Source organism: Lichenostomus cassidix, chromosome 2 (genome assembly GCF_008360975.1).
Source record: "Lichenostomus cassidix isolate B80296 chromosome 2, HeHo_3.0, whole genome shotgun sequence".
NCBI lineage: Eukaryota > Metazoa > Chordata > Aves > Passeriformes > Meliphagidae > Lichenostomus > Lichenostomus cassidix.
In genome coordinates, this window is record NC_139482.1 from 68,614,178 (window position 1) to 68,630,752 (window position 16,575).

At 41.1% G+C, this 16,575-nt stretch overlaps 1 long non-coding RNA gene across 1 annotated transcript in view; it reads right to left on the bottom strand.

Moving 5' to 3' along the window:
• Positions 1-16,575, bottom strand: part of LOC146441582 (uncharacterized) — a 163,168-nt gene that overhangs the window by 10,251 nt on the left and 136,342 nt on the right. Inside the window, exon 4 of the long non-coding RNA XR_014849973.1 lies at positions 798-958. This is a non-coding gene — a long non-coding RNA (uncharacterized LOC146441582). The remainder of the gene's footprint in view (positions 1-797; positions 959-16,575) is intronic.

Consider the following 16,575-nt stretch of genomic DNA (forward strand, 5'->3'; position numbering starts at 1 on the left):
GAACTGGCCCAGGTTTCATTTGAAATCCAGCTCTGAGGAGCTGACTTACCTATCTGGCTTGCAAGAGCCCTGCTGTCTTCACCTGACCCGAGAGCATCTCTGTAAAGCAAAGCTCTCCTCCAACTGGAACCCATCCATGCAACACAGTCCCCATTCCCTCGATGTGGGGGAGCACCAATGCTTGGCTGTCAACCTCCTGTTTACCAGCCTTCTCCAAGTTCAGAAAGCTCCTTCTTTCTGCATCCCAAAGATCAAGGTGGTTTTTTTGGGGTTTGGTTTTTTTTTTTGGCCTTTTTTTTTTTTAGTAATTTGCTAGATAGCTGTGTTTGCCTAAAGAGACCCTCCCACTGCTCTTTTATCCTCTGAAGGCAGGCCAATTTTCAACTACAGCCTGATGGTTGCCTGGGTTAACCTCTGCCTTGTTTCATGAGGCTTAGAAACCCCAATACACCTTTCAAACGGCGTGTCTGATCACACTGCTCTGGCAGATAAGCAGAAAATTAGAACGAGATTCTCCAGGGAAGCGCCAGCATGAAGGTACCATCATCTTCCAGGGGGGAATGCCTGGCAGGCAGGCATGCAGGCAGGCAGGTTTGGAGATCAGTTATGATGGGGACACAGAAAAGGCAGCTGTGTAATAGCACAGCAAAAACACTCTTTCAATGCCTCTGCCAGGCAAGGCTGTGGTGCTTCCTTCTACAGGGAATTCAGGAGAAATATTTGACAGCACTTTTAACCCTTAAACATTGTAAGATGTAAGACATTTATGTGGCTGTTGAAGATGAAACTACCCCTACCTTGTTCTATATAGCTTATATTCAAGTATTTTAGATTTGAATCTTCTTGTTTCAATTCAAGGCCTTTATCCTGTAAGTTTCCCTAATATTTGTAGGATTCTTTCCATCATGCTGGTAGCCTCTTCCTCTTCTCTCACCAACTGTGACAGCATGCTGCAGTCCTGTGCAATAACACAGGCAAAAAATATGGGTTGATGCAACTTGGTTTTTTAGTTTCTATCCTTTATGTTTGTTCAGGTCCAAATGCAAACTGCAGTGCACAGAAAAATTTGGGTCTTGCAGTTGGTCCAGACTGCTGTCACCAACGAAATTGTCCTTTAAGTGAGGGTGACATGCAGAACAGCTGTCTGAACTTTCCAAATTGACTCTGGGGATCTGATTACTCCTCTGGATACCTGGCTTTCCTGAGGCACAAGCTGTCCTTTCTAAATCAAGATGTTCTCAAAATAAGTTGAAAGAAAGAAAAAAAAAGAAAAAAGTCCCCCCAAACCAAAAAGGACAAAACAGAAAAAAACCCAACAACTTTTACCTTGGTGTTTAAAGTGATTTTTTTTTTTAAACTACAAAAACACTGGAGTTCAGAATTCACCACCTAATCCCCACTCTTTGGGACTACATTGTCTTGTGTGCCTTTCACAGCTTTCCCCAAAACCCTAACCAGACATTTAACCATTTCCTGCTGAGGTCAGTGGGATTTAGACAGATCCATGCCCCTGCAGCATGCAAGAACCCAGGTCCTCTGCACTGACAGCAACTCAGCTGCTCAGATTCATTCCACAGCATGGCCTGCAAAGAAATTTTTCAAGGTGTTAAAAGCATTTGCTGCCTGCTGCTGTTGGCAAGGTGAAACTGCCATGGAGCTGTTGCCAGGGGAAGGAAGAAATAAAATCCCCTCAGGAAAGAAAAGAACACACAGGTAGAGAAGGGGGAGTGGGGTAGGAGGCGTGGGGTCCTCCCTGGGACCCAGCCCTCCTTTGGAAAGAGATGAACTTACTGTTGGCAGAGGGTTGGGCCAAGCTTGCTGATCCTCCTGTGTGCACCTGAGCATCCCTGTATGCGGATGGTTGTCACACCTGAGGGTGCTCCTTGCCCCTCGGAGCCTTCAGTGTGAGCCCTCCTTGTGAAGGCCTTTTAAAAGCAGTGACTCTTACTCTACTTCCTGGCAACTTGTAGTCCAATGGCATGTCAAGAGAGGGCACCCAAACCCCCTCACTGGGAACACCATGCAGAAGCACAGCCCTCCTGCAGACACCTGGGTCCCTGGGTCTGCCCTTTGTTCCCAATCCCAAACACACAGAAGTGCTTTCTCACTCACACTGATTTGCTGATACCCATTTATGGTACAAGAAACTGGACTACAGACCTTGAGGCAACAATTTTAAAATCTATAAACCCCCCTCTTGTCCCCATGCAGCCAAATCTGCCTGGAGTGTGCCAAAAAAGCTTTGAAGGGGACGGAAGCCACTCAGGGGCAGAAAGCCGAGAGATGGAGAGCAAAAGCCATGGGAAAGGTCTGGAGCCTGATAGTCCTTCCCTTGATCTCAAGTCTGAAATTTTCTCTAGTACCCATGGTTTCTCCAGAATATTTTTCTCCATCTAACGCAGCAGGTATACCCATGCTCACATTATAGAACAGGAATCAAATGAGAATCCAAATTTAAGAGCTTTAAATGTTAATGCAATAAAATGGCTAGGTACACAATCTTATTTTTCTTCATTCATTTTGGGGTCATGCATATATGAAACTTCCTCTTCTGTAACTTCTTTCACAGTCTCCCACAGAGCCCTCCTGCAGGCAATCCCAGCAGTAACAAAACAATGCAGTCCTTGCTGAATGACAGCACCAATTCTTGTCACTCCACTGAGTGGGTGCCTAAAACAGGCACTTTGTCTCTCAATTCATTATTTTCTCATCACTCTCTGAAAAAACACTGCACCTTCCAAAGAATGAGACTGAGTATCAAAAAGGGATATTCCCTAAGAGAAGATTTTACAGCTCACTTCTGTTTCACTTCAGTATACCAAAGGTAAAAAAAATACACTTTTTCTCACTTATCTTATTGAATCAACTTTTTCAAACTATTTCAATGGAATCTTTGCCCCAGAGTACCTGTCAGTTCCAAACCACAGTTTTATGCAACAAAGCTCACTAAAAGACAGAAAAAAATTACATTAATTACATGGCTGGTTTACACACTATTTGGCATATTTCCCAACTAAATTCTATTTGATCTGATAATGCAATGCTTCATTTTGAAGCAAGTTCTACTACTACTACTACTCAAAGTGTTGCCCAATGTCACACAGAAACTATTTTTCAAAAATTAATTCACAGCATTCATTTTAAAGACATGTTTATAGAGGGTGAAAGGAAGTTCAGATAAAGTTGTTGCATTGTGGCAATATATGAAATGAATTGTTTTAATAGGAAAGAAGTTTAAGATAATCTCTCGGCCCTGTTTCCTTTACTGGTTAAACCCCTTTGGTCACGTCTGTGAGAGCAATGCTGGCCACTTTTGTTTATTTTTCTTTAACTGAAAATCTTTAACCCTGAAAGTAAAGTTAAAGGAGAAAGAATTAGTTCAAGGGGCTTCATGCTGTGCCAGTGCAAGTCCTTTTCCAGTTGCAGATGACTCAGTAAGCAAGTGATGAATTTTTGCCTTTCTCCCTGAATTTCTGAGTTCCATTTGTTGTACCCACAATCTACAAAGAGAAGATTGGCATTGCCATGTGCCAACTCCAGAGATACATAAAAGGAGGATCTAACTGTAGCCAACCAGGAAAATTGTAAAGCTGATGGACACAGGACAGGCCTGACAAGAAGAGAGGAACTCCTCAGAGGAGCTGTCAGGCAGAAAACTAGAAGTTAGGAAATTACACAGCACAAGTACAAGTACAACATTACCTTCTTAAACTGTAACATAAAGCTCAGGATTTTGGTGATGAAGTCATAGCAGAGGTCTGAAATCCAGACGCTGCTTGCAACCAAGATTTCTGTGGTCTATATCTGATGCAGATAAGAAGAGAGTTCCCATTCCTGGATGACTGCCAAAGTTGTCCTCTCCATTGGTTTCTCTTTTTTCCAGTAGAGAGGGCTAGACAATTAGGTATAGAGTTACTTATGATATTTTTTCAAGTACTAGAAGTTGAAAATATGAGGCAGACTAGCCAGACAACACCAAGTTTTTACTGATCCCTTATCTAACACACCAGAAACCAGGGACTGTTTCCAGTAATGTCATCTAGGTTTGTCTCAATTTTACCTCTCTCAGATCCAGGACAGAGGCCTGGATGAAAGGTCCCTGTTTCCCATGCAAGTGCTGCACGTGGCTGAGGAGCCTGAGAGGAAGTCCTGCTAGTGCAGCCATGCTGCATCTGGAGTCTGAGGCTGCTAAATCAGCAGGCTTGGAGCTCACCCAGGTGTCTGCTTTGTGCAGATATGTCACCAATATGCCCCCCATCCATCTCTACAGAAAGGTTCTTGGCAAGCTGTGCCCATCCGTCCTCCTGCTCATCAGGTACAGCGAGGTCACCCACTCTCTGGTCTGTGAGAGATCCCTGCAGAGCCTAAGGACTTCCATGAGACACTTGAACCACGCAGGGACAGAACCCTTTCTCAGAGACTGTTTCTTATCTCAGATATTGCAAAACATTATTAGCTTAGCTACAGGTAGTCAAACCCAACCGGAAGGCTTTCTGCCAATTCTCTTGTACCTGACAGCCTCTGCCAGACCACTCACAATGACACCCTTCAGCCACAAAGCACACAAATCATAATGCACAGTGCACTTGAGCATTAACAGAGGTGTTACAACATGGATTTAGTTACGTCCATCACACTCTCAAGGAACCCTTGCAGACTTCAATGGGCTCTTAAAGATTTAGAGTAATACTGAGGAACAAACAAAAAAAACCCACAGATTCATTTCCCAGTATCAAAAGGAAAATTTGCTGATAGCACAGCAGCAAGCCACATGGACTGTGAGCAAACAAGCTCATTTCTGCATTGCCTGTAACTGACTTTTGTTGAGGTACCTAACTTTGATCTTTGATAAATGGAAATGTTGGCAGGTAGCTTCTTTTTATGCTGTTTCTGGAAATCCTGCACATCTGAAAATTTGGTGAGCTGGCCTGACTAATACATTCATGAATGCTGACATTTAATTCACAGTTACTGCTGAGGTATGACCTGAGTTATTTTTCTCAAGACCACAGTCACATCAGGTTCTGCAACTGAACTGATTTTAAGGTAAGTTGAAATATTTTTGTGTTTAGATAGGACAGAGAATTGTATGTATACCTTCGCCCAACAAAAGCACAGTTTACATCTCCAAAGTTGAGAGTGAGTGCTCTGTGGTGTCTTCAAAGGGCCAAAGTGCAAAAGAAGACACTTTAGTTGCGTTGCTGCACATAAAGGCAGCTGCCAGGCATGTATAATATCACTGCTGCATTGGTTCATTCATTAGAACCTTTCCACTTCATTTTTGAAAGTGCTGTAGAAACAAAGTGAAGCAGACATGCCAGGGGACACTTTTGCAAGGATACAACTTATACAACTTCCTTGTTTTAATTATCTAAGTGGTAGGTGGGTGGAGTACCTTCATAATTTGCTTTTCTCTTTTATTAGTGAAATAAAATACCTGAAATATCGGAGTGTGCTGGGAGAGAGGTTGCTGTTATTGCATTCCTTTGCAGGCAGCATGGCTTTTTCAGGGACACCTGTCCACGCGAAACTCTGTAAACGCTTTTTCACAGGTCCCCAGGTAGTAGAAAGAACACAGCTGCTAAAGAGCGTTAATGGCAGGACAGCTGCTTGGCTGACAGAATTGGAATCAGCATGGTGCATGTGCAGGGACTGTAAACAGGAATGAATTTTCCTAAAAGCTTTATAAGTAAAAATGTTTATTTTTGGATTATTAGCAAAATAAAAGGAGTTACGATGTTCCTTTAATTTTAAGTCAAAACATAATGACATGCAGCTTTTAAGAAGGTTTATTTTACAGCAAAATCTCAAATTGAAACAAGGTGGCTTTGAAACAACTTCAGAAATACCACAGATTTATTCTAGATGTATATATAAAACATGCTTGGGCATTTATTTTTTGTCCTTAATGTGTAGTAAAATTTGTTATGAAATTCTGCTTTCCACAAACCATGCATGAGATATTGGGGAACACCTTTCTGTCTGCCAAGCCTGCCACTGATGGCAAATGCACGGTGTGTGGTGTGAGAAGGTATGAGAAGGTATGTGGAACAGGTCATTCACCTACTAAAAAGGATGAAATAGAGGTCTTGTTTGAAGGACAGGCACCAAGAAGAAGACCCTGGACTCTCAGACTTCCCCCAGCCACAGCCTTCCTCTCTGAGACAGAGCCATCCAGTGCCAAGAAAGTGCCCTCTTGTGACAACCTCAGCGCAGGCTCTGGGACGGAATTTTGAACTCAGACAAGCAACAGCATCAGACTACTTGCCAACAAACTCTGTTTGGGGTGTTGGTAAAGCAACACATTCTGTTTGGGAAGTTCACCTGAGGACAACAGAAAGCAAACCCCTCGCTACTCTCCCCACAGCACTTGCAGCGCAGCACTCCAGCCTGGATGATGAGCAAGACTTGCCTTGTTCTCTTGAAATGTCATTCCTACCTTTTTAGGAACAACAGAGGCATTCTAAAATCTATCTAGACTTCATCATGTTTCTCAAAGTCTCTAAAAGGCATTTTCCATGGTACATGCTTAACCAGCAGCTCATCAAGGGATGAAAACAGTGGGTCTATCAGTTGTACATAGCTCTTCACAGCTTCTCATCTTGAGTCTGAAGCTACACTTGGTTTAAAGTTATTAATTGCCTTTTTCACAGCTGGCACCAGCAGCCTTGCATGTTGACTCCAAGTGTGATGTGATAATTAGGCAGGGCGAGGAATCTTTGTTAAATTTTGTTCTTTGGCACTATTTTGCCTTTGATCTTCTCTGCTATCCTTTCCAGAAGAGTTACAGCATTCCAGCAGAAGCCAAGGGTGGGCCTTTCATCAGCTTGGGGGAAAAGCTTTGTCCTGTGCCCCACGGCACTCTGCTCTCAGTCTTGGATGACTGCTATGCGCTTGCTGGAGCGCCTGTGAGATGCCTACAGCCAGAAAAGCACGTACGGTGTATCTCCCACCAAAACACATATCACATCAACAAATTAAAGAGAAGCAGGAATGAAGTTCAGCAATGAAATAAACAAGTAAGCAGAGTTTTAATAACGCCATTTCTCCGTTAACTTGATTGAAGATTTGTATTTTGCTCTGCAGGTTAGGAAGGCTGTGGCACAATAAATGTAACATCCTGCAAAACCTATGACTACTTCTCTCTTAGACTCTAAAGCTGTCCATATTCCATAGTTATGCAGGCAGTTAAGCATTCTGTTGATTTTCATTGGCCAATTACAAACCACTTAGCAGATGGTGTAGAAATAGTTATATAAATTCAGGAATAAATCCTAGAGCATTTAGACACTTATGAATGAATCACTTTCCCAAATGTTAATTCTTGGGCTTCTGTCACGTATCATTTGTTGGATATGTGGCCTATTTGTCACACTCTATTCCTCTCCAGATCTGGGATGTCATGAAATGCAGGGAGACACTGGGCACACCTGAATCTTATTAATCTTGTCCCTGCCATATTGTTAACAACACTGGGCTTTTAGCAAAACATCAATGCAAGCTGAAGAAAAGCATCTGCCCCAGGAGATGTAATTGGCAGGATTTTTGCAATATGCATAGAGTAAATAAATGAGAGAAGACTGTGTCGCAATTCACTTTTCCCACCCCAGGAAGGATGTGATTGCCTGGTGCACTGTGATGTGTTGTGCACTGTGAGCTGTTTTGGCACTAGAAATTAGGCATGGGTAGGACACCTGCAAGACAGGGATGTAACTATGCACATGACAATGAAATGAATATCAAAGTGAATATACGTGAAGAAATGCACAACTGTACGATGTGTCATACATAAAGGGTCACTCTTTAAAGGCGCTTTCCCCAAGCCGTTTTCCTCAGTCCCTTGGTCTTCCAAACTGGGGAGACTGAAAATTAATGGCCTGTTAGCAGGCTTTGCTTGCTGCCACAGCTCCTTTAATGGTGGTAATCAACAGAGCTTGTGCACATCATCTTCAGTTTCTTCTGGGCAAATGTGCGAAAATTCCAGTAGGAGATTTCACGTGACTGCTGGGAGGCTGACGCTGGTGCAGGAGCAGATATCTGGCTGCTCCATCTCTTATCTGATGGCTAGCATGTTGCTGCTATTACCCCTGAGACAGCTCAAAAGAGTAATTCCTTTAGGTCCCTTTCACACACAACGGGCTGAGCCACAGCACTTTTTTGCCCTCTTATGCCAGTCTGCTTTCCTCCTCTTCCACATGGTGCTCCTGGTTGCAGCTGGACCTATCCAAAATTCAGGAGCTGGGATACAAAGCAGCAACTCCCAGACTGTTGTTAAACAGCCTCAGCAACAGAAGTACAGAGGCGGAAAAAGGCAAAGAAAGCCCTTTCCTTGTCCTCAGTGCCTATGGATTATGCAGGATATGTGATTTATAGGGCAGGTTTTTTGCGGATTGGGACAAAGAGTTAACTCAGTCCCAAGATGCAACAAAGACAACACAGTGCTGGGTCACATAAACACTAGGCTCTCCAAGGACTGCAACAAGTCAGTCCTTCCTGTTCTCCTGTGGCTTAAGCTTCTGCAGTGAGTTTTAAAGGATGTTTCTTACGGAGAGCGTCCCCTGAGAGTGAGACAGGCAATACACTGGGCCAGGTAAGATCCAGCACCACTCTAGGATGATCACTGTTTACCAATGAAGCTAATTTAAATACATTTTCCAAAAGTGTGGCTTGATTGTAACTGAAACACCATACATCCCAGCTAACTGCCTGCCTTCCTGGTTCACCACTGTGGGGTTTTTTGTGACATCTCCAGATTACTTCTACTGCACAGGTACCACCAATGGTTGGACTGATTTCCATGCCTTCAGTGAGTGGCACTTAAATCATTTCTTTCCCTATTGGGGCTTTTGCCCTCATGCTTCTAGTTTTCCAGCAGGGTCTCTTCAGTCTTCTGTCAAATTCCTATTACAGGCAGCCAGATAGAACCAGACATAGAATAAAGGGCTCATCTGCTCCATGTTCTAATTTAAGCACCTGATGTTCACTGGACTTTGAGTGCTATACACATGAAAGAGAGATGACAATTCACTGGTAGAAAAATGGCCCACTGAAAGCTCCACTGGGGCTGAGCCTCTCTGAGATTATTCTGAACTGGAAGAGGTATAAAAACTTCTTTGAATCTGAAAGGAAAAAAAAAGTAATCAGAATCTCTTCTTGCTTCTGACAATAGTGGGTTCTGAAGCAGCTGGTAGGTTTTTAGATTTCAATTAATCCAGACAGCAAGAAGTGAAATCACATTGCAAAAATATGAAGCCTGCTATACACCAGCAGAAAAATGAGATGTGAGAGATGGCAATTCTTGAACATAGAATATAAATAGAAGGAAAAAAAATAATGCTTGTCTGCAAGTGAACCCAGGTTGTGGATATCCTGTGACAGAACACTGGAGGACACATAAACAGACCTTGAAAACTTGCTCAGATTTACACAAATAAAACAACCCAGTGGACCTACCTGAGAAAACTGATAGATGTCAAAAAAGTGGGAGCAAAAGGCAGCAAGGCTCTTTAACTTGGAACCCAGCAAGAGATGGTGCCTGTAACTTTGAGACACTCTGCCAGCTAGTGCTCACCATGAGCCTTCCCAACAACGCTGGGCATGTGCAGCACTTCCTATGACAGGATTTCCTCAAGCTGCATGTGGGTTAATTTCAGGACACAAGAATTATATCAGAACATGCAAGGGTTTAGATTGCCTAGTCTACAATAGGCACTACGTTCAACTGCATTTTTGACTATGGGAAAACCAGTGGAAGACCATGACTCGAGCCTGGAGGAGACTTAGGAAAAAGGAACAGGGGTGCTACATTGACAATAACAAGAAAGAATTTGTGTAAGTGGGGGGAATACTTCAGCTGAGTTCTGCCTCTGACAGACAAAGGAGACATAAAAACATTGCTCAGAATAATGAAATATGTATTGGGAAATTTGTTGCTCATTGGTCTGATAGAGCAGGGACAGTGTAAAAAATTGAAGCACTGGAAGATATAAAGATGTCTCAGAACTGCTTATATATCAGAAAGCATAACATTTAAGTTGTTCAAGGAAGTTATTAGTACAAATTCTGACAGCAAAATACAGTCACAATTGACAACTAATGGCTTAAGATATCAGGAGCTCTAGCAGTGAAAGAAGACTGCTGCAATTTTAAGCCATGGATTGAAAATATTTTATACTTTTACTGATAGGAGCCATATGAACTCAAAATTGCCTGCAAACTCTCTACTGTCTTTGCCAGTCTCACATTTTGAAAAAAGCACAACTATATTTTATTTTTCCCAGCTACCAAACATATGATCTGCAAGGCAAATTTGAGTGAGGCTGATAGTGCAGGTATATGCATTTCAGCCTTCAAGGAAAGTCTAGGGTAGCAAACTAAATTTGGTAGGAGCCAATCTAACTTTAAAAGCCTTGTCTAGATGAAATACGGACCATGAAATGTGTTCTTGCTGGAACAACTGCTCAGGATGTGACCCCACAGAGAGAGTGTAACAGCCTGTGGTTTGTGTTACAGCTATTGGGTTGCTGGGGTTTTAAGCGCTATAACTCCATTGAAAAGAAATCATGGGATGGAGAACTGGGCTTTAAAGGCTTAAGCTACTCAGGCAGAGACTCCAGGTCTGGGTTGGGACTCTGAGGCTGTCATCAACATCAGGCACAGCCAGTTGAAAATGCATGCGGGAGAAAGTAGTTATTTTATAAACACCTTCACAGCCTACGCTCTGAAGGCCAAAGTCTAGAGATGAGATGCTGCTGCTGCTCAGGATCTCACCACTGACACACAGCATGTCCGTGAGCAAGTGCCTCCAGCTTTTGTACACTTTAGGTTCAACATCTGGAAAACTGAGAAAATTCAATGAGTTACACAGAGATGTCCCATGAAGCTACTGATAGCTGTCAATGGCTCTGATTTTTCTGAGTGTGAAGTCACGAAATGCGGAGAGTAGCTGACTAGAGTAAGTTTGGATCAGGCTTTAAATAAAATCTGTATTACTACGGACTGACTAGTGAAATGAAAGCTTTTTAAGCAGCTATCTAATGTGTTACTAGTCTAAACTGATAAGCTTGTAAAGGAGCCACTTGGGAATTTCTTCATACAACTTTTCCAGTCAGAAAACATCAATTTGACAAAATAAATCAGTTATTGGTTTGGGTTTTGGTTAGGTTTTGTGGTTTTGGAGGTTTTTTTGGGGGTTCTTTAGGGTTTTTTGTTGTGGGTTTTTTGGGGGGTTTTTTTGGGAGGGTGTTTTGTTTGTTTGTTCTGGTTTTGTTTTTTGTTGTTTTGGTTTGTTTTCTGGAAACAGTCACTTTAGATAAATTCCACAATGTAGAAAATATTAACAAAAATGCTTCCAGAGCAACAAAATACTTTGTTTCTAAAAAAAGTTCACACAGATAATTACGGTGAAAAATCTTTTGTTTGAAAAATCTTCATAGCTACCTGGTAGTTACAGTAGAAAAGTAAGTCCACAGCCCTACAGAAAAATTTCCGACTGATTGCAATTGGGATGAAAGCCATGGTTACAAAACCAAACTAAAGGACAGAAAAGCAGTTCCTGGTCCAGTACCAGCCATGGTAACATCCAGCAAGCAGCTGCACAAGCACAGAACCACCCCTTTTTAACTCTTAAAGTGCTGTGGTCAGAAAGAGCAGGAATATCCATGTTGGCAAGCTGAAGACATGTTGAACACCTATGGAATGGCACAGATAAGTAATTTCTTATTCCCATAAAGTTAAAGAATCTATTAGTGAGGTAAGGAAAAAGAAGGAAAACAGCAAGTTTAGAAATTGTGAACCCATGGCTGCTTTCTGAATTGATTCAGTTTTTCAAAGAGTTTGAATGGGACAAAGGAAGGAAAGTTACATACTGCTGTGGGTAACAAAGCCAGCAGGAAGCATGGTTAGCAGTCAAAAGAACGTACACGATAACACTTACCAAGTTCACACGCAAGAACAATATTTATCTCCTCTTCCCACCACTGTCAGAAAAATATAGGGACCAATAAAGAGTGTCTGCATTACCAAAGTACTCATATAGGAAGGGATTTGAAAAAGTATCTGAGCACGTCAGAATCTGAAGGAGCAGAGGCAGACGTATACCATAATTCAAGAGAAGAAAGTGAACTTGAGATGAAAAAGAGAGATCTGCCTTGTGCCAGTCAAATAGAGAGGGGTACAAGCATCAGCATTAAAATCCATGTTTCAGACACCTACATTGATCCACAAGCCACACTCAGCAGTTACAAAGGCAGAGGCTGGCTGTATGCATGGTGTCTGAGGGCAGCATATCTGAATCCAAGTACAGGCAGTCTTCTGAATCCTGGTTTCACCAAGAGGATGCTCTCCAGTGTTGCCTTTCTTGGGTACTTCTGTGCTTCCAAACTGTGGTGTACTTTTAGTGAGAATTGACTTTACATGAGCTGTATACTCTCATTATAAGGAAAACAGAGTACAGATGCAGGTTCCAAAGAGCCTTAAAGTTTAAAAACTCTTAGGGCCAGGAATCTCTTTTGGATCCATGTAGATTAAATAAAGATGAGCCATAGCTTGCAAAGGAGTGGCCTGCTCAAGTCTTCATTTGTGTCATAGATTTTATGAAAACCCAATTACTCTTAAAAAAACTTTAAATATTATATTTCTATTGTGTCAGTTACTGAAGATTCAGAATTAGGCTTCAGTCCCTTTCTCTTTTAAAATTATTATCTCTGCATTTCCTGGCTTTAACTGGATAAGAAATGATGGAATAGAATGAAAAATTACTTCTTTTGAAATGTTTCCAACCCGGCTAAAAGCTGTCTGTATGAGAAATCTTTCAAGAAAATCTGTCCTCGTCTTATTTCCAGCTGGGCTGCATCCAGTTCCAAAAGTACTTGCTGATGGTGGGAGAAAAGTATCTGGATACAGACAGTTATGTTATCTGAGCCTCTGAATTTTGGATTGTGAATACAGTCAACACTAGAAACACCAGAGAGATGTGTTAAGGACAATAACAGAAGGGAGAAGTGAATTGAGACAGCTTGCTCTACTGAGGAAAGGCCACCCAGCCTCTCCAGTCCTGCTGTTACTGCCCTTACCACTTCACAGACACTTTTCCTGCACTTCCCAGCCTTGCTTCTCCCTCACCTCTGCTCTTCTCAAAGGCAGCAGCTCATAATCCCCTACCAGCTTTCGAGATGTTTCAGACACTTTTCTTTTTTCTTCATGACTTAAAAGCAATATCTCTCATTGCCAGCACAGAGCTACTCTACGTCCTTTGAAATGCCTCCTAAAGCTCTCTTCTGCCATCACACCTAGAAAAACTCAAAAAGAGGCTCCCAGGGCACTGCTCCACAGCCCAACATACAGTAACCATCAGCATAGTTCTACTGTTTTCCCATGTTCCCCTACCTCTTGGTAAGCACTTATTTGGCAAGCCTGAAGGAGGTTCTGTTTTCTTTCTCTGTCTATACAACACTGAAGTTCTTATCTGTGGCTAAGTCTCCTTGATCCTATCATCACACAAATAACAACAGGTAATGATTTTTAAAAAAAGCCCAGCAAAAACATAAAGCTTAGTTGTTTGAATTGCCGTCACAGACTGCTGAAAATTCATTATTTGATAGTACCAGGAGTGACAGAATCTTGTTATTACAATTTTTTTACACTGCTGTGTTATTCCAGGGTTTTTGTCAACAATCCCTGTCAGTTCTAATTCTCCAAACGGGCAAAAATTTGGGTGGAAATCCTGTCTCCACTGAAGTCAAGTGACGGATTTCCATTGGCCTCAATGGGCCTGGAATTCACCCGGTCACAACCTAGAGAAAGAATATTTGTAGTAGCAAACCAAATAAATATATCCGTGTTTTTCTGTGAAAAATCAATTTGAGACCCCTTTTTCCTGGCAAGAGTCATGCATAGCGATATAATATGAGATACAGCAGTGCTTGGAACAGGAAATGACTGTGGACACATTGTCAGGGCAGTGCTGTGCTATGCCAATGGCTGAAGAAGAGAAAACTCATAAGAATTCATTAAAATACTCCAGGAAATAAAATAAAACAAAATAAAAAACAAACCCAGAAATAAAATAGAGTGCACAATGAAAATACCAGAGTTGAAATTTCTGTGAGCTTGAGAGGAAACAAAGAGATGGGAAACTATATTGAAAGAAAAATAGTACTACATGTTGGTTGCCAATGAGGTGCCAGGTGTTGCCCTTTGCAAGGGAAAGAAAGCATCTCAACAGAGATTGTCAAGAACTAGAAAAGCAACACAGCAGAGTACCTGAGGGAACAACAACCCTAGAAAATATCTTAATATGGAAATTGGGTACAGGATGGAACAGCTTTGTTAGACATCCAAAGAGTGCTTTTCCTATTCTACGGAATTAATATCAACTGAAGCATATGTGTGTGTACTCAACAGATCACATGAAACAGAAAAGGACTCTTTCATGGATTATTAATTCTGTGTTTGTTGTCTAAACATGGGTAACTAACCCTTAAAGGTAGAAGGCCTATGCCAGGAGTACTAGAAGCAGAACATCACTGTGAATCAAAGGACATAAAAAATGTTCTCTACATCAGATATCAGTGACACTTTCAGGTATTTAAAACCTTGCTTAAAGAAACAACTACTCATTATGTTAAGCCAGAGAATTATACAGCAGTGGGTAGTTATCAGTGAAGTGAGAAATAGCCCAGAAACATGAAACGTCTGTGTACAAAACCAGTGACTTTGTGCCTGAATGTGACTAGAGGCACTCTGCTTGTATACATGTGACAGACACACCAGTATTTTGGGGGAAGCAACAGACCACTTTCTTTCCTGCTCACTGATAACTCAATCAAAACATTTCTCTCACTCTTTTTCTGTTTGTTTATTTGCTTGTTGTTTGTTTGGATATTTTTTTTTAATTAGAAGAGTAATATACTTTTCCCACTGAAATGTTAACTTTCTGCAGGAATTCTAACACCATGCATACAAAAATATTTCAGGTGAATAATTTTATAATTACATATGAGAGAATTACTACTGGAACACTGGCTTCCAACAGAAATTGAATTCCTATAACAATTTAAAGTAATTATTGGAGCATGGGACACATTCTTGTGACATGAGCTACAGCAACGCATTGTTTATATCATATAATAGGGGATATATTTGTACAGCATTAGAACATCATCAGAATCAAGTGTTTCATCAAAAGTGTAACTGGCAAGGCTCCAAATTGCATTCAAACTGAGGATCATTTATATCATATCAGTCACATTCAGTTTGTAATATGCTTATTCACTGCAGTGCATGTTGCACAATTCTAAATGTTCCTCATTCCAATGTATTGTATAATGAGTTTTCATTGTTTAATACTTCCTTACTTCTTCTGGATGAGGTACTACAAAATAGCTTCTTTATAGATACTTCTAACTTTTAAGACAATTTTTTGTGCATTTGAAGTGTATTTGATATGAACACTCCAGCAGAGGATTTTTGCTGGCAGAAACTCAATCTCTGGGCACAGAGTGTGTGGACAGATGTGCTATCAGTGTACACAGACCAGATGTGTTGGGGAGGCAAGTCGTACTCCCGTGCACTCCACTCTTACACAACAGTCCACGTCATCAGCCCAAAATGGACTTGAAGGGCAAGTGGACATGACAAATATAAGGACCAGAAGAATCTATTTTTTAGCCCAACTGCAATCTTTTTACTGAAGTTTTGCTCCCTTTCTTAAGCTGTGTCTGATACACCTGGGTCTTCACCATTGTTCAAACTCCAGAAGATTCAAGCTTCCTTCCTATCCAAAGAGTGACTTCTATTTCCTTTAGCTTTTAAAATATATTTTGACATTAGAATATTTTTCTTCTCATGAAAATATTTCATAAAAATACAGTAGTGTTCATGAAAGTGAGTGACTCCTGACTATTAGATCCAGGATAAAGCTGCAATGCACTATCATGGCATGAGACCTTAGTTTTTTTCCTTTCTTATGTGAACTCTCCCCAGCAGCTCTCCCTCACAGTCCCCAGCTCTAGAAATTGTATAATATGGGTAGACCCTACAACAGTCTACATATGTAACTTCCATCCAATAAATAATATGCATTGACTGTTGTATCCCAAGTCTGTATATTTTAAATACCTCTAAATTCTATTTTCATTTTCTTTTTCTTTTCTTTTTTTTCTCTGTTACCAAAGGGAAATAAAGACCCAATGTTGACTTTTTTTTAATCTTAGGAAAGATAATTTTAACCTTAAACATGAGTATTTAATAAGAGCTTGTCCTTTTCCCCCTTCCTTGCAATCCTTTTTATCTTCACACCACAATTTTCCTTGATTCAGACCATTGTTATGTCACAAGCTTAGCTGACGTCTTGGTAGCAACAAGGGTTATGAAGAGGTACAACCAATGAGAAAGAAAACTGTTCTATTGCCTTTATGACACAGAGGCAGCTTTATTTGCAAATTGGGAGAGTTCCTTTCTTTTAATTTATGAAAGGAAACACGAGAAAGAATAATGATAGAAATAAAAAATGCCCCTTTGCTACTATGTATGTAGTCATATCACAAGGAAAAGCTCCCCTGGCAATGAACTTTC